Here is a 22,835-nt window from a genome sequence, read left to right as displayed (position 1 = left end):
CCATTCATTAGCGGTTAATCCACTTCATTGTCATGTCACATGACTAAAATATCTTCCAGGGCGAGGCCACTCAGGTTTGCAGATTTCCATGTGATCTTGGCAGGTTCCAAAGACAGGATTGGACCCAATAATACATGGCTTCACCCTTTCAGGCATCTCAGATAACTGAGCTAAGCAATAGCATCTCTTACTCCAAGTTTCTTTTCTAGCATGTCTTGTTAGATCCTCCTCCTTGCATAACCATGTACTTATGCCTTTGCTTCAGCTGCTGTTCCTGTCTCCCCATTTATACCCAAACTCTTCCACCTTACTGAGGGATATTAGCTTAGGCCACCGCGCTGGTTTTGGTTGCTGGCAGCGTGACTAGTGCAGCAAATGCTTCCTACTCAATCCACCAGCCACAGGCGCCAAAGGTCCCCAGACTACCCTTACTTCTTCTTTTTTTTTTTTTTTTTTTTTTGTCTTTTTGCCATTTCTTGGGCCGTTCCTGCGGCATATGGAGGTTCCCAGGCTGGGGGTCGAATTGGTGCTGTAGCTGCCAGCCTACGCCAGAGCCACAGCAACTCGGGATCCGAGACGCATCTGCGACCTACATCACAGCTCATGGCAACGCCGGATCGTTAACCCACTGAGCAAGGCCAGGGATCGAACCCGCGACCTCATGGTTCCTAGTCGGATTCATTAACCACTGCGCCACGACGGGAACTCCTACCCTGACTTCTGACTAATGGGCTCCAGCCCCTCCCACAGAAAGATCCCCCTCTCTTCCTCTACTCCAGGGCCACGGCACATGCAATCTGAACCCCAAAGTATACAGCAGGGTTTTTCCTTCCTTCTGGGTCCCTCATCCAGGACCACGGTCTGGGGGCTCTGCCTTGTACAAGACACGATTCCCAATAGGAATTTGCTGAGATGCCTGCTGATTGCCCCCTTAACCCTTGAGGTTATATTTTCCATAAGATGCCCCAAAATATCCTTGCTTAGTACAAATGGAAAAATGCAAAGCCAACATCTTATTATTTTTGGTTATTTTCAGTTGTACTTTGATGGAAAAAGAAGTTATTCCTTACATTAGGCCTTAACCTACAGCTATTCTGATTACATTTCTGAGAAACATAGATTTTGGGTTTTTTTTTTTGTTAATGGGCTCATCTCATGTTTCCTTTTCTTTATCCTTAGATTAATATGATTACCATATACATTTTATGTTTCCAAGTCATTTATAAAAACTGAAATTTTTTTCCAGGAAAAAACACAAATGTCTTTACGGTTTGGCCCCTGCTTGCTTGTACAGCCTCATCTCCACTCACAGCCCCCAACTCACACCCTTATTTACATTTCCCAAGCTCCTGGGTTCTCATCTAGCTCCCCGGCTATTTGGGATCATGCTTGGGAACACAGAGCTGGAGTAGGATGATCTCAGGTTAAAATGCTGCATGTGGAGTTCCTGTCATGGTGCAGCAGAAATGAATCCAACTAGGAACCATGAGGTTGCAGGTTCTATCCCTGGCCTCACTCAATGGGTTAAGGATCCAGGGTTGCCATGAGCTGTGGTGTAAGTCGTAGGTGGGGCTCAAATCTGGTGTTGCTGTGGGTGTGGTGTGGGCCCCTAACCTGGGAACCTCCAAATGCCGAGGGTGTAGCCCTAAAAAGCAAAAAAATAAATAAAATAAAGTGCTGCATGTGCCAAGTATTGGCCAGATGACCGTAAGAGAGTTTCTAAACTTTAAAAAAAAATTTTTTTTTTTGGTCTTTCGTTTGTTTATTTGTTTGCATATGGAAATTCCCAGGCCAGGGGTTGTATCAGAGCTGCAGCTGCTGGCCTACAGCATAGCCACAGCAACGCCAGATCCTTAACCCACCAAGTGAGGCCAGAGATCAGACCCTTTTCCTCATGGATCCTAATTGGGTTCATTACTGCTGTGCCACAACAGGAACTCCACTTTTGTTTTCTCATCTGAAAAAAATGCTGGAAATAATGGACCTGTCTCCCCATAGTGTAATTCCACTTCTCACCCGTTAAGATAGCCATTATCCCAAAATAGAAAAGAACAAGCCTTGGCAAGAATGTGGAGAAATTGTGCATTGCTGCTGGGAATATAAAAACAGGATGGTGGTTCTACAAAAAAATTAAAGATCTGATTTTCCCAGGTAATCCCAGCATTGCCAGATGATTCCACATTTCCACTTCTGGGGAGAAACTAAAAGAATTGGAAGTAGGGACTTGAATAGATATGTGTAGTCTCATGTTCATAGCGGCGTTATTCACAGAAACCCAAAGACAGGAGCAACCCAAGCAACCATCACTGGATGAATCAGATCCACTGAGTCACCAGTCAAGCAATTCCAAGGACCCACATGTGAACTACTAGTTTAATTTTTAACATTTGAAGATAAAACATTTTATTTTGACCTGTTGGTCCTATAAATGTAGCATTTTTAACTGAGCCAACACACAAAGTTTGATGAACATACAGATTTGTAGGTCAGCAGCTCTAATCCTGGCCTCTCAGGGGTCTGGGACACTCCTGTTGGTGACCACACCTCGAATGGATATGGCGTCTTTAGAGCAGGTTAATGACTTTTACAGCTTATGAGTAAACCATAATGATAAGTTTGAATTAGAAAGATGACAAAGCATTTTTGATTTGTCTTACTGTGTGGATCTAAAAAAGGAAGCTTGTGGAGCTCCCACTGTGGTTCAGTGTATCCATGAGGATGCGGGTTTGATCCCTGGGCTCTCTCAGTGGGTTAAGGATCCAGCGTTGCCATGAGCTGTGGTGTAGGTCACAGATGCGACTCGGATCTGGTGTTGCTGTGGCTCTGGCATAGGCCAGAAGCTGCAGCTCCTATTTGACCCCTAGCCTGGGAACTTCATATGATGCAGGTGCGGCCTTACAAAGAAAAAAAAGGAAGCTTGTAACTATTCTGAAGCCTTTGTCGAAGGAGGAAGAACTGTTGGAAACAGGCAATCCCAGAGCTGACAGTGTCAGGTACTGGAAGGCTTGCTTGTTGAGTTGGAGTTTTTTGAGAGAAAGAAAGCAAAGGCCCTTAGACTCTTATAAGCTCTGGATGAAGTAAGTGTCCCCCTGGGAATAGAAGTGGCCCCTAGGGAGATGGTCACTGCCATCAAAAAAGCCTACTTGAGAAACTGTGTACATGTGTGTATTAGTTTGCTGGGGCTGCTTTAACAGAGTACTACACACTGACTGGCCAAAACCACAGAAATCTATTGTCTCACAGTCCTGGAGGATGACAGTACAAGCTCCAGGTGTAGGCTGGGTGGGCTCCTTCTGAGGGCTGGAAGACGCTGTTCCAGGCCTCTCCTCTCACCACAGTGCTTTTTGGCTGGCAATCTTTGGTGTTCTTTGGTGTCCCTTGGTGTCGGCAGCATCACACCACCTCTGCCTGCATCTTCACATGGTATTTTCCCCGTGCATTGGGGAATTGTCCAATTCCCCCCTACCCCTTTTTTCTTTCTTTCTTTTTTTCTCTTTTTAATGGCTTTGCCATTGATAGAAATAGATCCTGGCAGAGATCAGCAGCATCTGAGTGGCAGAGAAAGGTACAGACTCCATAGTCAAGGCTAGGGCTGGGCAGATGTTTTCTGTAAAGGGCAAGATAGTAGATACTTTAAGGTTTGCAGGTTATATGATCTCTGTTCTAAGTACTCGTTTGCTGTTGCAACATGCAAACAACCATAAACAATTCAGGGGGACTGTGTTCCAATAAAACTTCATTTGCAATATCAGGCAGCAGGTCAGACTTGGCCCGTGTGCCTTGCCGATCAAGATCATTGCTTCCCCTAGCGAATCCTTTCCCTTTATGCTATTATTTTTTTTCTTCTGTGTCATTCCCCACATCATAGGCCGCCTCTCATATCCTCTCCTCCAGCCCTACTCTCATGATTCTTCTTCTCCTCATGAAGGGTCTTCTGCCCTCACTGCCACCCCCTTTCCTTGCCATCTTCCTCTTCCTCCCATCCCTCCCCACCACACAGCCTCATCCTCAGAACACCCTTTCTTTTCCATCCCAGTTCTAACTCTTATACTGATTCAAGCTCCACCCCCAGCGCATGCCCACAATGGAGACAACATCGGGCAAGGCTGTTCAACACTGAGCTCAGGCCATGCAGTGTAGGTACCAGCGTATGTGTGCAGTATCTGCGGAAAGTACTTGCAGACCATCCATCTCAATTTATGAACCTCCTTGGCAGCCTTTGTTCTGCTCTCACATGAGGCTCTGCCAAGTTTATAAATACTTCCTCTGAATGACTATAAATTCGGTCTCCCTAATCTTTCACTCCATAGATAAAATCTCACTGAGGTTGCAGTACCACTGACGCTTAAACTGTTTTCTTGCTTGATCTTAACACTCTAACCAAATGGATTTTGGGGGCCTCCTTTTCATGGTTCACAGCTGCTTGACTCAAGGATGTTTGCCTAGCCATATCCTGAAAGTTGGAAGCTAACCGGCTTGGATGCCTGCCTCTCACACTGTTCCTTTCTGTGAAGTCAAGACCATTGATAAAAGCCAGACAGTTTACAGAAGGACCTAAAGAAGGTTATTTCTCTGAACACTTGGCTGTACCTTCTCCAACAACAGATGAATTTACCAGATGTAACAGAAGCGGTTCTTTTGTTTCTCAAGGAGGATAAGATTGCCTTTTGTTCTGATGAACAGTGAAGAACTTTTAGGTAAGGAAACACTTTTTGTTGTTGTTGTTGTTGTTTGTTTTGTTGTTTTCCTCGTCTTTTTGGGCTGCACTCGTGGCATGTGGAGGTTCCTAGGCAAGGGGTCGAATCGGAGTTGTAGCCGACGGCCTACACCAGAGCCACAGCAACACCAGATCCGAGCCGCATCTGTGACCTACACCACAGCTCACGGCAACGCCAGATCCTTAACTCACTGAGCAAGGCCAGGAATGGAAGCCTGCAACCTCATGGTTTCTAGGCGGATTCGTTTCTGCTGCGCCGCGACGAGAACTCTGGGAAACAAGTTAATAATATATCATATCATATTTGCTTTTTCTCTCAATTCTTTCCACTTATTCTCTCCTATAACTTGTCAGTTGTTTAGGACAGTACCAGGCACATGGGAGACATTTTTTTAAAGCTGTTTTCTCGTCATCACTGCCAACATCACAACACTTTTTCCTTTCTCCTGTACCTACTCAGCTACGTAAGGTTCATTCAAATGCCTTATACATTTTTAAAAAGCAGTTGGTCTAGGCTACAGATATCTTGATTTGATTTCACTGACTGAATTGATAATTGACTGATCACTTTTCATTGTACTGAAATAGCCACATAGTTAACATTCGAAAAATAAGGGGTAAGGAGGAAATTACCTTTGAATTCTATTTTCTTTTCCGATTCATTTTCAAATGCGTGCAGAGGGAAAAGACGTGGAGATGCAAAGAAGAAATAGACAAGAGTAGAGACCAGAGGATCTAGAGGAAAGATACAGGTTTCTAAGCAGAAACTTCTAATCACCTCTTTTTGTTCCATTTTCTTTTCTGTCCTCTTTTGTCCTTCCTCTGCTTCTGTTTCCTCTTTATTTGTCCTTTTTTTTTCTTTTCACTCTGTTTCAATTTAAAATAAATTATAAAATAGAATCAAAAAGTTATGCTTTCTTTTCCAAGATTATTATTTCCACCTAACTGACTGGTGATTTTTATTTTAAATTCTTCGCAATCTAATTACTAACTACTAATTATTTGAAAATAGGATCTATTTCTTGGATCCTTACCCTGTTGCTTCCATGAGCCTAAAGAGGGATAACTCAACAAGGAGGGACCTAGAAATTATCATACTAAATGAACTAAATGGAAAATAAACATATTCATTGTCAGAACAGAAGGAGACGATGATTTAGGTTATTTTGTTTCTTCCCTTATTTCCTCTCTGTTTCTGGTTATTCACTTAATGAGCAAGGCACTCACGTTGGGCTCCTCCTGGGAGCGGTAATGCCTCACAGCATCCACCTCCCTCCTGTGGAAGCCACCTGTGCCATTCACTGCCGTGGGCTCAGGACAGGGCTCGGTACACAGCATGAGCATTGATTGACCAAGGGGCCAGATGGCCGACAGGCTGGGCCTAGCTAATGTGTAGTAAAAAGGACACCAACCACGCTCAGAGTCAGACAGAGATGGTGGTGGGGAGACAGGCATGACATTCCCTACCCCCAGGCACACGGACTTTGCAACCCCACAGACCTAGATTCAAGCCTTGCCTCCAGCAGCTGTTGAGCCTGCAGATGGAGAGACCTTGGGCTTCTAAGTTCATCTACCTGAGTCTCAGTGTTCTCATCTATAAAATAGATAATATTGCTGATCTCACAAATTTCTGGTGAGCATCCAGGTAAAGCACCCAGCATAGCACATAGTAGATGAGAAAAAGCAAGAAGAATGAAGGGAAGGGAGATGAGGACAAAGGGCAGCATCTAGGAGTTAATCTGGAGGCTGCCTGGGGAAACTGACCAAACAAGCACCAAATACTGTAAGGCGGGGAGGGGAAAGCTGGGACTCTGCTGCGCTTCGAGGGGGTTACTTTCTGAACTTGCTAACCACACAGCGCCATCTAGGGGCAGGCACGCTCCGCGCTAATGGTGGTCTAGGCAAGGTCCTCTGCCCAGCAGAATTCCTCTGTCCCTCTTTTGCCCTTTCCCCTAGCCCCTCTCTCCCTGGAATCCCTTCTCTTCTTCTCCATGTCCTTTCCCACCCCACCCTTCTGCTTTTTTCTTCCTCTTTCTCCTCTCCCTGGTGCGGTGTTTTTCACAGTGGGGTCCTCAGGGCTTTGGACAAAATGATTAATCTGTGGGAAGACAGATAATGACCATTCCCAAACATCTCTTGCCCGCCTCCCGTGCTGCATGTTGATGACGCCTTTGGATGGCACCGGAAGCTGCTGCACTGTCGCAGCCACGCTGTCCCTGGGCCTCTGCTGAGGGCCCCCGTGGTGCCCTGGCCAGCAAGACCTTGGCTACCACCACTGCAGGCATCAGGCTGGGGAAGAGAGCGACCCCCACATCCCTTGGGCCCACTTTATCTAGTGTGAATTACACTGCGACTCTAATTGTTCCCTAACCAGAGCGAGACTCTACCCAGAGAACTCGGAAGCTCAAGGCAGCTGCAGAGTTTGTACTTAAAATGGAAAAAAACAAAAACAAAAAAAAAAACAAAAACAAAACAAAACCCCCAAACCCTTCAAAGAGTGAAGGACAATTTCGGCCCAAGCCTGTATCTACTCCTCATTCCAGAAATCATGATTTAAAAACAATGCTGAATTATTTTTAAAATACATTTATAAAGAGATTTTGGATCCCATTCAACATTCTCTTCACACCTCTGTAAATCTCTCTCATTCTTCTCAAGAGCTAGATTTGCTTTCAAATCCCAACAAGTTGCACTTCAAATAGACTCAAGTTTGTACAATATAAAGTATTTTTGAAAGCTCAATAGGAACACTATAACATGATAATGAATTTCCTGAAACGAAGGCATCACTTCCACACACACACACGTTCCTGCGTTTTCCAGCAAATTATTGAATGCCTGTTTCAGTCTGGATGGGAACAAACTAGAAATATGAACTAGTTGTGTTCCTGTTTGTCTTTTCCTGAAACCAAATGTTATTCCGTACCCCTTTCTACCCTGATTGTGGTCATTAGTAAAGTAAAATTGGGGTTTTACAAATGGTCTGGCTCACATTAGGGAGTTAAACTCAACATACACTTTTAAATTTTAACAGTTCCGATCAAGGCAAAAATTTCTGTGGAAACGATTACCTGCATCAATTGAAGATGAAATGGAAACACAATACATACATTTTCTTCTGATGTTTCCCTTGTTGGTGATCATGCATTATTTGTGTAATGAACCTACTCACCCACACAATTTCTCTGTCTAGAGCATTCTCTCCCTCTAATGTCTGACTAGAAAGCACCTAATCATTCTTTGACTGTCAGACAAATGCCAGCTACTAAGTAAAACCATCTCTTAACTCGGAAACAAACTTAGACGTTGCTTCTCAGTGTGTCCAGAGAACTTAACGCATTCCTTAAGGCAGTGACCTCACTATGTAATAATTTTTGGCATTAATGCCAGTCTTCTTCCCCATTGCAAGTTCCTTTGTTCTCAGTGCAACAGTAGCTACTGCTTTGCACCGGACGATCTTCTGAGAACTTTGCACGTATTACTGACCCATTCATAGTAACCCTCAAAGCAGAATTTCTCAAAAAGGGTTCCATGGAACCCAGCATTGTTTCTCCAGATTTCGGGCTGTGTCTTGACTGGGGGAAAACAAATTGCCTCTTTTTTAACTGACCACACACCCAGATGCTAGTACTCAGTGATTGGTTAACTATGGCTGAGCAGCCGTAGTTAGTGATTTCGTTAGAGGTCTTTCAGCCCCACAGGGAGGTGTGCAGTCAGACCACACTCATTTGATTGATCTCATTCTCAGGTCTGGATGTGATTGCTGATGGCCACACAGAGGGATGGATGATGGGCCTTTGAGCTCAGCCTGTGCCTTCTGAATTACCTCCCAACACTCACCTTTCCCGCCACAGCCTTATCAGACCAAGTAAGCCCTAAGGTATGAAAGTAAATCAGAGAGGAATCTTCATTTTAGGGGAATTTTTTTTTTTTTGCCTTTTTTTTTTTTTTAATAGGGCCACAGGTGCAGCATATGGAAGTTACCAGGCTAGGGGTCGAATCGGAGCTACAGCAGCTGGCCTACGCCACAGCCACAGCAACATGGGATCCAGCCTTGTCTGCGACCTACACCACAGCTCACAGGCAATGCCAGATCCTTGACCCACTGAGCGAGGCCAGGGATTGAACTCACAACCTCATGGTTACTAGTCAGTTCGTTTCCACTGTGCCACAACGGGAACTCCTAAGGAGGAATTTTTATGTGCCCAGTTACCTCCCTGATGCTTTACTACTGTTGTAACATGGAAAACCATGGATTGTGTAAGTTACAAGTGAACTGTATTGTGAAATATTTGTGCTTTTTTGCAGTTTTCTCATTTTAAGTATTTATTACTAGTGTCTGTTTTACAAATATGGCTGACTGTCCAATATGACAATATTTGAAGATGAGTTATGAGAAGGAAGAGAAAAATTCTAAGGCAAGAATACAGGATATGTGTATAATAATGTTACAATACTAGATCTTTTTGAGTCTGGAATCTGATGATGTCTCAGTAAGAAAATGTTTTCTCAAAGTCTTATATAAAATTGCCTTAGGCTGTATTTTTATTTATGGCTTTGGCTTTACCATTCAACATAGTCAACAAAATTTTGTGCTGTCCGTTTCTCCTGCAGTGTCCTTATTTGGCTTTGGTATCAGGGGAATGATGACTTCATAAGTGAATTTGAGAGTGTGCCTTCCTCTTAAATTTTTGAAAGAGTTTGACAGGGAGTGGTGTTAATTTATCTCTAAATGTTTGGTAGCAATTACGAGTGAAACCATCTTATCCTAGGATTTTCTCTGTTAGGAGGTTTTTGATTACTTATTAAATCTCCTTACTCATTATTGAACTGTTCAGATTTTCTCTTCCTCATGATTCAGTCATGGCGGGTTATGTGTTTCTAGGAATTCATTAGTGAATTTTAAAATACGGTGGCAAAGAAGGTTCTGCTGAGAAGATAAGCATCGTCGAGTACTTAATTTTATTACTGTTTCCAACTTTATTGAGATGTAATTGACATATAATGTTGTGTACATTTAAGGCGTATATTATGTTGATTTGATACACTTCTTTTTTTTTTTTTTTTTTTTTTTTGTCTTTTTGCTATTTCTTTGGGGCCGCTCCCACGACATATGGAGGTTCCCAGGCTAGGGGTCGAATCGGAGCTGTAGCCACTAGCCTACACCAGAGCCACAGCAACGTGGGATCCGAGCCGAGTCTGCAACCTACACCACAGCTCACGGCAACGCCGGATCCTTAACCTAGTGAGCAAGCGCAGGGACCGAACCCGCAACCTCATGGTTCCTAGTCGGATTCGTTAACCACTGCGCCACGACGGGAACTCCTGATACACTTCTATACTGCAAAGTGATTACAACCATAGGTTAGCTGCACTTCTATCATGTCACATGATTACCATTTTTCTTCTTGTGGTGGGAACATTAAGATCCACTCTTGGCAATTTTCAAGTGTGCAGTACAGTAGCATTAACTACAGTCACCATGCTCTATATTAGGCCCCCCAAAATATTTCATCTAATACCTCTAAGGTAGCATCCTTTGACCAACATTGCCCCACTTCCTCCTCTTCTCTCTGCCCCTGGTAACTGCCATCCTACTCTGTTTCTGTGAGTTGAGGTTTTTTCAGAGTCCACATAAAAGTGAGATCATTACAGTATTTGTTTTTCTCTGACTTATTTCACTTAGCATAATGCCCTCAAGATCCATCCATGTCATAACAAATGGTAGGGTTTCCTTCTTTCTCATGGCTCATATTACATAGTGAAAAATTACATGTAATATCTATCTATACATACCTATATGAATATATATATATGTATATGAGAACTCTCCATCCTGTTTTCCATAGTGGCTGTGCCAGTTTACATTCTCACCAACAGTGCGCAAGTATTCTCTTTTCTCCACCTTCTCACCAAAACTTGTTTTATCTTGGATCATTCTTTTACCTAGGAACATCCAATTTTCCCAGCACTATTTATCGAAGAGGCTGTCTTTTCTCCATTAAGCATTCTTGTCTCCCTTGTCAAACATTAGTTGACCACATGTGCAAGGGTTATTTCTGGACAGTCAGTTCTGTTCCATTGGCCTATGTGTCTGTTTTTATGCCATGACCACATTGTTTTGATTAATATAGCTTTATAATATAGCTTGAAATAAGAAGTGTGATTCCCCAGCTTTGTTCTTTTTTCTCAAGATTGCTTTGGCTACTTGAGGTCTTTTGTGGTTCCATATGAATTTTAGGGTTGTTTTTTCCATATCTGTAAAGACATTTGAATCTTGGTAAGGATTATATTGAATTAATAGGCTGCTTTGAGAGTATGGACATTTTAACAATATAAATTCTTCTGACCCATTAACATGGGATATCTTTCTATTTGTTTGTATCTTCTTCAATTTCTTTCATTTCCATCTTGTAATTTTCAATGTACAATCCTTTCACCTCCTTGGCTAAATTTATTCCTAAATATTTTATTGTCTCTGGAGCAATTGTGAATGGAATATAAACATTTCTTTTTTGGATATTTTATTGCTGGTGTATACACATTCAACTTATTTTTCCTAGTGTTTGATTTTTCTTTTTTTGATCTGCAACATTACTGAGTTTATTGATGAAATAAATCTAAGAATTTTTTTGGTGGCATCTTTAGTGTTTTCTTTTTTTTTTTTTCTTTTTTTTTTCTTTTTTTGTTTTAAAGGTGAAGGAACTTTGGGTGAGGAAAGTATGATTGAGGGAGGGTGGTAGAAGTCTGGGTGAGGGAGAGTGAGGGAACTCTGGGTGAGGAAGTAACTGGGGGAAATCTGTGTGAGGGAGGGTGAGAAACTCTGGGTAAGGCTTTAGTATTTTCTATATCTAAAATCATATCTGCAAACAAAGACAATTCTACTTCTTCCTTTCCAACTTGGATACTTTGTATTTCTTTTTCTTGCCTGATTGTTCTACCTAGGACTTTCAGTACTATGTTGAGATTTCTCAAAAAATTAAAAGTAGAACCACCGTATGATCCAGTATTCTCACTTTTGGCATATATCCAAAGGAAATGAAAACAAGATCTCATAGAGATATCTGCACTCTGAAGTTCACTGAAGCATTATTCACAATAGCCAAGAGATAGAAACGACTCAAGTGTCCATCAATGGATGAATGGATTAAACAAGATGTGGGGAGGGGGGGATAGATACATATTTATCTAAGTATATATAGATAGATATTACATGTAATTTTTCACTATGTAATATGAGCCATGAGAAAGAAGGAAACCCTACCATTTGTTATGACATGGATGGATCTTGAGGGCATTATGCTAAGTGAAATAAGTCAGAGAAAAACAAATACTGTAATGATCTCACTTTTATGTGGACTCTGAAAAAACCTCAACTCACAGAAACAGAGTAGGATGGCAGTTACCAGGGGCAGAGAGAAGAGGAGGAAGTGGGGCAATGTTGGTCAAAGGATGCTACCTTAGAGGTATTAGATGAAATATTTGGGGGGCCTAATATAGAGCATGGTGACTGTAGTTAATGCTACTGTACTGCACACTTGAAAATTGCCAAGAGTGGATCTTAATGTTCCCACCACAAGAAGAAAAATGGTAATCATGTGACATGATAGAAGTGCAGCTAACCTATGGTTGTAATCACTTTGCAGTATAGAAGTGTATCAAATCAACATAACATACGCCTTAAATGTACACAACACTGTATGTCAATTACATCTCAATAAAGTTGGAAACAGTAATAAAATAAAGTACTCGAAGGTGTTTATCTTCTCAGCAGAACCTTCTTTGCCACCGTATTTTAAAATTCATTCTCATCCCATTCGCCTAGTTTGTTTTCGTAGAAATTATCACCTTCCAGCATAGTTTGTAATTTACTTGTTTACTTTGCTTATCCCCCCTCCCATTGGAATGTAAGCTTCTGAGAGTAAGATGTTTCATCTGTTTTGTTTCTGTTGTATCCTCAGTGCCTGGACCAGAGCCCGACAACTATTTTTTAGTGAATAAGTAAGTGATTAGGATTCATAAGTTGAATTTAAAAACAAGTGAGAACTGAGATTTGAATGTGTAATTTCTTCTTTATTTCCCTTCCTTCCTTCCTTCCTTTCTTTTTCTTTCTTTCCTTTCATCTTTTGTCTTTTTAGGGCTGAACCGCAGCATATGGAGGTTCCCAGGTTAGGGGTCAAATCAGAGCTGTAGCCACTGGCCTATACCACAGCCACAGCAACACCAGATCTGAGCCGAGTCTGCAACCTACACCACAGCTCACGGCAACACTGGATCCTTAACCTACAGAGCAAGGCCAGGGATCAAACCTGCTTCCTCATGGGTACTAGTCAGATTCATTTCTGCTGAGCCACAACTAGAACTCTGAATGTGTCATTCTAATAAAATATTATTTGTTTAAAAAAAACCCACAAATTTTAGGTAGTCTTTTCAGAATACAGAAGCTACCCTCAAGTATACCTCAAAAGAAAAAGCTATAAACCCCCTCCTTTGGGCTTTATGGTGCAATGTTGATGGATAATACAGGAACAGTAGGATTCCTTGGATCTTACTTTATTCCTGCTTCCATGTCCAAGAGAATTCTCTCCATTCTGAAAATTATCGGTTAGGAAGGGGTGAGAGTCTTTGAGACAGAAAAAATTATTAGAAAGCACCCCCCATCCTCTACATTAGACCTGGCTTCCTGTCCCAGAAAACCGTGGAAAAGTGCCAAACGTTAAATGTGAAATTTGGAAATATTCTTGAGGATGATTTCTGTTTTCTGGAAAGACTACCCAGAAGTTTATCTGTTGTAGGGAGGAAAATGTTTTCCTTTACCCATCTTAAAGTCTTGGCTGGAGCTCTGTATAAAAGATAGATTAACAAGAGAAAAACAAACAAGTTTATGAGCATCTGTATCATGCATGTAACACATGGGAGTATTCAGAGCTGAGTAACTAACTCAAAGAGGTAGCTTGGAACTCAGGCTTGTAAAGTATCCTCAATAAAGAATAATAAATTTTTAGGAAAATGACAGGATAAAGGAAAGAGGTTTTAGGCTTTCAAGGGGGATAGATAAATATATGGGGATCTAATGGTAGATAAAGTCTAATCAGTAAAGTTTGTTATACAGATTCCTCCAGTGCCTTCTTCAGCCTGATGAGTAGTTCCTAGTGATTAACTTTTGTCCTTCCTGGAAGATAGGGGAGAAGGGAATCTTTGTATATTTATGTCTCACTTTTAGGCAAAGAGAGGAAGGGCAGAGCATTTTTCTTGTATCCATTTCTCAATTACTTCAGCTCAAACTCATCCTTATGCCATAGTAGTTTCTTTTACTATCAATTGCTTCTCTGGGTATTGAGAGCCAGAGAAGACATCGTCACAGCCTCCAGAAGAGGCTTTAAGGACCAGAAGAGGCTTTAAGATGATTCCACATGTAGAGACAAAAGAATTAAACTGCTGAGCATATTGGGACAATGCCCGAGGAAGCCAGAATCCTTGAAAATGCTATGAGGAAAGTTAGTCTTCCTAAAAAGCAGGAGACACCAGAGACAGAGAAACATTGTAATGTTAATTTTACAACCTAGCTGCCAGATGGAACATATGAGTGATGTGGGAAGGTTGGTAGCTCTGAAACGGAAACCAAAACACCTTTGACTTGAATCCAGCTAAACCCAGATTGGGACTTAAACCCACTTTTTTTTTTTTTTTAATCTTTTTTAGGGCTGTACCCATGGCATATGGAAGTTCCCAGGCTTGGGGCTGGATTGGAGCTGCAGCTGCTGGCCTACACCACAGCCACAGCAACGAGCCTCGTCTGCAACCAACACCACAGCTCACGGCAGCGCCACATCCTTAACTCACTGAACAAGGCAAGAGATTGAACCCTTGCCCTCATGGATACTAGTCAGGTTCATTACCATTGAGCCAAATGGGAACTCCTAAACCCACTTTTTAAAAATTGGAATCACTCACCTGGTGTATGGACTTAGTGAGGCTCAGGTTCTTGTGTCTCGCACAGAAGGAATTCAGTGAGAGACAAAGTGATAGGCAAGAAATAGATTTTTTTTAGGGTAAAACACTTTAAGTGACACAAGCAGGCAGGCCCTTGTGGGATTAGGTGGGCTACATTTTTATAATTGAAGGAAAGTGGGAAGGGGGAAAAAGACTGTCTTCTTCCTCGTTATTCGAGTAGACGTCAGGCTTACATCATTAACTCCTCCTTTGTACTGGATGAGAGAGTCTTTGACCCTGTGAGGTCAAACTAGGACTATCATGGTGCTTATTCAAATCAGCAGAAGGGTGAATAACATGTGCTAAAAAATGTTGAATCATCTCATGTCCCCATATAAATAGGGTCTCCTACTTTGGAATGTCATTTTTCCCTTAAGTTCCTCTCCTTGGCCCTAAGGATCATTATCTTGCTGAATTTGAATGCTGGCCTCATTCTCTCTTTCACTTAAACACCTGAGGCATATCTTGGGCTTTTATTTATGGTTTTATAGTGAAGCAAGCCTGCTTTGTTCCACAATATTCTGATGGCTTTCTTGAGCAATTCTTAACTTACAGTGGTCTCCCAGAATTCTCTATCTCTGGTCCCCGACTGGGACTTCCACAACTACCTGTGTAACCATCTCCCTCTACCCCTATCAAAAGTGAGCAGGATTGGATTCGGAAGATGTGGTATATATACGCAATGGAATACTACTCAGCCATAAAAAAGAATGACATAATGCCATTTGCAGCAACATGGATGGAACTAGAGAATCTCATACTGAGTGAAATGAGCCAGAAAGACAAAGACAAATACCATATGATATCACTTATAACTGGAATCTAATATCCAGCACAAATGAACATCTCCTCAGAAAAGAAAATCATGGACTTGGAGAAGAGACTTGTGGCTGCCTGATGGGAGGGAGAGGGAGTGGGAGGGATCGGGAGCTTGGGCTTATCAGACACAATTTAGAATAGATTTACAAGGAGATCCTGCTGAATAGCATTGAGAACTATGTCTAGATACTCATGTTGCAACAGAAGAAAGGGTGGGGGAAAAAATGTAATTGTAATGTATACATGTAAGGATAACCTGACCCCCTTGCTGTACAGTGGGAAAATAAAAAAAATAATAATAATAATTAAAAAAAAAAAGCGAGCAGGAGGGAGTGCCTGTCGTGGCTCAACGGAAACAAATCTGACTAGCATCCCTAAGGACACAGGTTTGACCCCTGGCCTCACTCAGTGGGTTAAGGATGCGACGTTGCTGTGAGCTGTGGTGTAGGTCGAAGACGCAGCTCGGATCTGGCATTGCTGTGGCTGCGGTGGAGGCCAGTGGCTATAGCTCCGATTGGACTCCTAACCTGAGAACCTCCATGTGCCGTGGGTGCGGCCCTAAACAAACAAACAAACAAAAAAGACAAGCAGGATCCTGTGGGACCCTCCAGGGTACAAATCCTTCCCATGCCCCCCATTTCTTGTTTGTAGGAAATAGTCTTCACTCAGCCTGTCTGTCGCTCCTTTCATTCTATCTCTTTTTCATCTCCTTGCCTCTGTTCCTTTGTTTGAGTAGGCAAATAAACCCAGAAAGCAGTGTTTAAGAGACAAAATTCTAAAAACAACCAAACAAACAAAAATCCAGCTGCTACAATTTAAAGCTCACTAATGCTTGGGAAGAAAACTGCTGAGTGTAAAATATATTTCAGTAACACTTTCAAAGGGGAGTTTGGCAATATCTACCAACTTTTAAAATGTGTGCATCCTTTGATGTATCAACTCCACTTTGGGGAATTTATTCTATAGAATAAATGTGCAAGAGTGTATGCACATAGATACATCATTATACCAACTTACAATGGATGCGTAGCAGCATTGAAAGAGCAAGAAGTTCATAACAACATAAATGCCCATCAATAGCCCTGTGTAAATAAAGACACATTCACATAGTAGATTACCACAGAATCATTAAAATAATGAAGTAGATCTCGGAGTTCCCGTCGTGGCTCAGTGGTTAACGAATCCGACTAGGAACCATGAGGTTGTGGGTTCGATCCCTGGCCTTGCTCAGTGGGTTAAAGATCCGGCGTTGCTGGGAGCTGTGGTGTAGGTTGCAGATGCGGCTTGGATCCCACGTTGCTGTGGCTCTGGTGTAGGCCAGCGGCTACAGCTCCGATAGACCCCTAGCCTGGGAACCTATATATGCCTCAGGAGCAGCCCTAGAAAAGGCAAAAAGACCAAAAAAAAAAAAAAAAAAAAAAAAAAGTAGATCTATATGTATTGATTTTATAAAGACATGTAAGATCAAGTAAAAAAAGCAAGTTACTGAAGAGTATACGAAGTTCCTTTTTTTGTTTTTCTTTTTCTTCTTATGGCTGCACCTCTGGCATATGGAAATTCCTAATTCCATATGGAGTCTAATTGGAGCTACAGCTACAGGCCTCTGCCACAGCCACAGCAATACCAGATACAAGCCACATCGTGACTTACACCACAGCTTGCTGCAACACCAGATCCTCAACCCACTGAGTGAGGCCAGGGATTGAACCCGCATCCTCATAGAGACAGTGTCTGCTGTCTTAACCTGCTGAGCCGCAACAGGAACTCCCATAGTATATTAAGTTCCTTTTGGGTTTAAAAAAGTAGGTGTGTGTGTGGGTGGGTGTGTGTGTGTGGGGGGGTGTGTACACACCAACATTTTCTGAATGAATCTAGGAATTGTTAGTGGTTGTTGCCCCTAGGAGTCAGATTGGAGGCTGTGAGGGGGGTGGGAGTATGATGGAGACTTATTTTTCACTTCATAATGACCTGAACTCAGAAAATTTTCCCGAGGGGCATAATTTATATTTATAATTTAAAATAAATTTGAGTATTAAATATATAATTAATTCAGCAAAGTTGTACATATCCTCTTCCATGTCCCACGTCATCTGTATCATTCAGGACATTTAATTACTCACAGTCAATCCCCTCTGGTCAGTTTGAACGGCAAGGGATTTCTTACAAGATACTGGATATCTCACAGAATTGTTGGGAGGCTGGAGCGCTGGGTTCTAGACCAGATTTCCGGGAACAACTCCTACGGCCACAGACTTGGGAAGAGGAAGCTGCCGCCACACTCACTGTCCAGGCCCAGGTCAGTACCCACGCCCAGCCTCATGGACTCACTCCAGACACATCCTGACCAAGTCACATGTCTGTCCCCCAGCACAAAGGAGGCTATGAAAGCTAAGGATGAAAGAAAAAAGTCTTCCTTAGGAAGGGAGAATTCACAGTGTGGGAAATACTCAAATGTGGAGGGGCTGAATTTAAAAGACGGGGGTAGTTATAGATGATAGACATCTGTGGTTTACGGGTTACCTCCTCTGGGATCCTATGAACTAGACATATTTTATCAGAGAAAAAAATAACTCCAAAATTATGCTTGTGTTCACACTGAAAACGAATGATAGCAGTGATCTGGACTATCCCGGAGTTAACCACTTGCCAATTAAGTGTGGGAAGCTTTTCTGGCAGGAATACCTAGACTTTCAAAGTCTGATGAAACCCAAATAAATCCTGGATTTAGCTTGTTTTCTCTGAGTTCTAAAATAGTAATGATAGCTACCAGTTAATTAATATTCACTGAATGTTAAGTACCATGCCAGGGTCTTTACACGTAAAAAAGGAAAAAAAATCAGGCGTTCCGGTTGTGGCTCAGTGGGTTATGAACCCGACTAGTATCCGTGAGGACTTGGGTTCGATCCCTGGCCCTGCTCAGTGGGTTAAGGATCTGGCATTGCCGAGAGCTGTGGTGTAAGTCGCAGACATGGCTCAGATCTGGTGTTGCTGCGGCTGTGGTGTAGGCTGGCAGCTGCAGTTCTGATTTGACCCCTAGCCTGGGAACTTCCAGATGCCATGGGTGTGACCCTAAAACAACAGCAGCAACAGCAACAAAATTTCTCAAAGAATATCACCATGGCCACGAACCCTACACCCTATTTTATGTCATTCACCATTCATCAGAAAAATAAAACTAGCACGTGATATATATTAAGAGATTTGTTTTGAGAAACTGGTTTACACCATTGTGGGGGCTGGTGAGGCAAGTCTGAAATCCAGAGGGCAGCCTGCAGTCAGGGGCAGGTTGGAACTCTTGGGCATGGGCACAACTGCTATCACTGGTAGAGATTTTTTTTCTTCAGAAAAACCTCAGTTCTGCTATTAAGCTTTCCAATGATGAGTCATGCCCACTCAGAATAGCTTTGGGGTAATCTCCCTTACAAAATCAACTGATTGTGGACTTTAATCATGCCCACAAAATAGCTTTGCAACACCTATACTGGTGTTTGAATAACTGGGGATTATAGCCTAGACAACTGATACATAAAACTAATCATTACCTACTTACTGCCAACTATTCAGCAAAAGATAGGGGACCTTTTTTTTTTCTTTTTTGTCTGCGCTGCAGCATATGAGTCCCTGGGCCAGAGATCGGATCCAAGCCACAGCTGATCTACGCCACACCTGTGGCAATGCTGGATCCTTTAACCCACGGTGCCGGATCAGGGATAGAACCTGCGTCTTGGTGCTGCAGAGACACTGCTGATCCTGCTGCACTGAAGTGGAACTCCAGATATTCAACATTTTACTCTGCAAAGATCATTAATGGATTCTTTAATTATGCAGAATTGCCCGTTTGGTGCTAAACTAGAATGGGGATCTTTGGGAGAAGAGTGATTTGCACTTATTTAATTTGCTCAATTCATTCTTTCGTTGGACAACTAGGGAATGCCTTACTACAGGTTATTGGTTTGGGTGCTTGGGATAGAACAGGAAAGATCCAACTTCCTGCCTCCATGGAATTTATATTCTTTGTGGAATAGAATGGTGACCATTGTGAGTTTTCTTTTGGCAGCTGGAAAAGATCGAGGTTTAGAGGAACAGATCCAAGAAGAGAGCTAAGGAAGACAGATTTTAAGAAAGAATGGCTTTCAACATAGTAGCAGTTTGGAACTGAGGAAATGCTAATTGGTGGGAAATCCTGCTGTGCTGCCAACAGATGACTGTTAAGAAAAATGACATTCAGGAGTCTAGTTGCCTGCTCTGTCGTATTTTCCTCCATTATCACCGAAGCCCCTGTTAAAGTTAGTGACACACCCAGGCTTAGATTGGTGAAGTTTGGTGATATCCATGCATTGAGCAAGCTGGTACAGAGTGAGAACAGCAGCTGCAGGAAGCAAGAGGGCTGGCAGGAGAAACAGAGCCAGTAGCTAAATATAAATATCCATATAAATTTCAAAAAATTGAAATATACATATGTATGATGTATCTAAATACATTTTCAAGAAATTGACTTTTGTGATTGTGGGAGCTGTCAAGTCCGAGATCTATGGACAGACCCACAGGCTGGAAACCTTCAGGCAGGAGCTGATGCTGTCCTCTTGAGGCAGATTTCTTTCTCCCTCAGGGAGACCTCAGTTCAGCTCTTAAGGCTTTCTTTTTTTGGAGGGGGGAGGCAGCACCCACGGCATATGGAAGTTCCCAGGCTAGGGATTGAATCAGAGCTGCAGCTGCCAGCCTACGCCACAGCCACAGCAACAGCAACACAGGATCTGAGCCACGTCTGCGACCTACACCACAGCTCACAGCAATGCCAGATCCTTAACCCATTGAGCAAGGCCAGGGATCAAACCTGCATCTTCATGGATACTAGTCAGGTTCTTAACCCACTGACACAAACAGCACTCGAAGGCCTTTAAACTGAGGATCAGACCCATTCATATTATGGACATCAAGTCACAAAGTCAACTTATTGTAGATGTTAACTATATCCACAAAATACCTTTGTAGCAACCCCTGGATTCATGTTTGATTGAGTAACCAAGGGCCATAATCTAGCCAGGTCGACACTTTAAAGCTACCCATCACAGGCAGGAAATGGAAGTGACCAGAAGAATCTAGGACCCCAGGAATTCTCAAACAATAGAGAATGGAATTGGACTTTTGTGGAATGGAGCTTGAGAGAGTTTGTCTATTAAAGTACTGCGGAAAAAAAGATCAGCATCTTGGAAATGGGCAACAGGATGACCGCACGTCCTCTGAGTGTCATCCCGAGCACCGCGTAGCAGCTCCACCCAAGGATTAGCTCATTCTCTGGAGGCACGTAAGTGTTTCACTCACGATTTGCTATTGACTAGGAGGGTTTACAACCCTGCAAGGGTGGATGTTAACGTGCTGAAGATGATTCTTATCTGACCGCGATGCAAACATCTTGGGGATAGAAGGGGTGCGGGAAGAAGCCACCCCCAAATATGCCTCTCCAACAAGTGGATTATTTTTAGAGCCAGAGATCATTGAGCACCAGCAGAGGCAAGAAAAATTCTAACGACAGGGCACAAGTTTTTCTTTCATTAGGGAAATTTGCACATACAAAGAAAATTTTAATTTGTAAAAATATCTCCCTGTCAGACCAGGAAAAGGAATTAAACGACTTTACAAAATGTCCCCTCCTTACCATGCTTTTCTTGGTTACCTTCCCATTACTTGCCTCCTTGCCCCTCTAACCACCCCCCAACTACCCAGAAGCCCCAAACCCCTTTTCCTTGTTTTACCCTAACTTGATGTACAAACCCCGGTTCTGATGACTTGCTTATGACTCCAGTTACTTATCTCTGGGTCCTCCCATGTGGAGGCAGGTCCCACGTGCTAATAAACTTCTGTTTGTTTTTCTCTGGTTAATCCATCTTTGGCCAGTCTCATTTGCAGGGCCTCAGCTGGAGAGCCTAAGATGGGTGGAGGAAAGGAGTTTTTCCACCCCCCACACAGAAATGAAAATTATTTCCACCCAGAGAAACGATACTCCCCAAAGGTTACAGTTTTGTTGCCCCGTAGATCATGAACCCGTTTTGTCCCTAATGCAGCAATCTGATGCATCAGTCTTTCTTTAAGGGACTACGAATGTTTCTGTCTCTACTGCGCTCCTTGGAAACGGGTTTGCCATTCTGGTGCTTCCCGCATCCATAACTGACGTAAGTCTTCGATGTGTGTACATTTTCCATCTCTAGGAGAAGTCCGCTTTTAACTTTTGAAAACTATAGTTGATCAAAAGCAAAGAGTGAAGGACCCAGAAGGTTATATAACTTGGGGGTTAAAAAAAAAAAAGAATGCATATACATATGACATGACTGTGTCACTTTGCTGTACAGCAGAAACTGACAGAACACTGGAAATCAGTCATACTTTAAAAAACTAAAAATAAATAACTGAGTGATACTTGCCTTATCCTATTTAATTTTCGCAAAACCACAGTGGCTTCATATTATTATTGCTAGTTTAGTATATGAAGAAATAGATACTTTCCAAGGTTAAAAACTTACTCAGGATTAAATAAATAACATGTGGCAGAGCTAGGATCCAAGCCCTGGGTCTACTTGCCCCTCCCGAGGCTGTGCATCCACAGCTGAAGGGTTGGGGGAAGGGATTCTCCAAGTCTGAACCATCACCCTCCACCTGAATCCCCTCCCTCAGATCCTTGATAGGTGGTTACTCTCTTCAGTCCGACAGGACCACAGGATTCACTTTCCTACGATTTGTTTTCTTTCCTGGCTCATTCTCGGTGTCCTCACCTACTCCTCAAAACATCACGGACTTCATCCTGCTATACAGCACAGGGAACTGTATCTAGTCACTTGTGATGGAACGTGATGGAGGATAATGTGAGGAAAAGAATGTGTATATATACATGTATGTATGGCTGGGTCACTTTGCTGTACAGCAGAAATTGACAGCACATTGTAAATCAACCATAATAGAAAAAATTTTAAAAAAATTTTTTTTTTTTTTTTTTGGTCTTTTTAGGGCCATACCCGAGGCACATGGAGGTTCCCAGGCTAGGGCTGGAGCTGTAGTTGCCGGCCTACACCACTGTCACAGCAACTTAGGATCCAAGCCGTGTCTGCAGCCTACACCACAGCTCTCGGCAACACTGGATCCTTAACCCACTGAGCGAGGCCAGGGATCAAACCCATGTCCTCATGGATGCTAGTCAGGTTCGTTAACCAATGAGCCATGACAGGAACCCCAAAATCTTTAATTAATAAAATCACAGACTTTAGATCTGTAACTTCCTAGATATTGAAACTTCATCACTTTGTGAATATCACTC

General features: G+C 42.5%; 1 long non-coding RNA gene across 5 annotated transcripts in view; it reads left to right on the top strand.

Moving 5' to 3' along the window:
• LOC102166460 overlaps positions 4,138-22,835 on the top strand; it is a 41,935-nt gene continuing 23,237 nt past the window's right edge. For 3 of the 5 annotated variants that reach the window (XR_002343492.1, XR_002343494.1, XR_002343491.1), the window contains exon 1: positions 20,845-21,699. This is a non-coding gene — a long non-coding RNA (uncharacterized LOC102166460). The other 2 variants (XR_002343493.1, XR_001308436.2) reach the window with 2 other exon arrangements.

The sequence above is a fragment of the Sus scrofa genome, chromosome 4, assembly GCF_000003025.6.
Source record: "Sus scrofa isolate TJ Tabasco breed Duroc chromosome 4, Sscrofa11.1, whole genome shotgun sequence".
Lineage (NCBI taxonomy): Eukaryota > Metazoa > Chordata > Mammalia > Artiodactyla > Suidae > Sus > Sus scrofa.
Note: the sequence above shows the minus strand (reverse complement) of the source record. Positions and strands in the feature narration are given on the sequence as shown.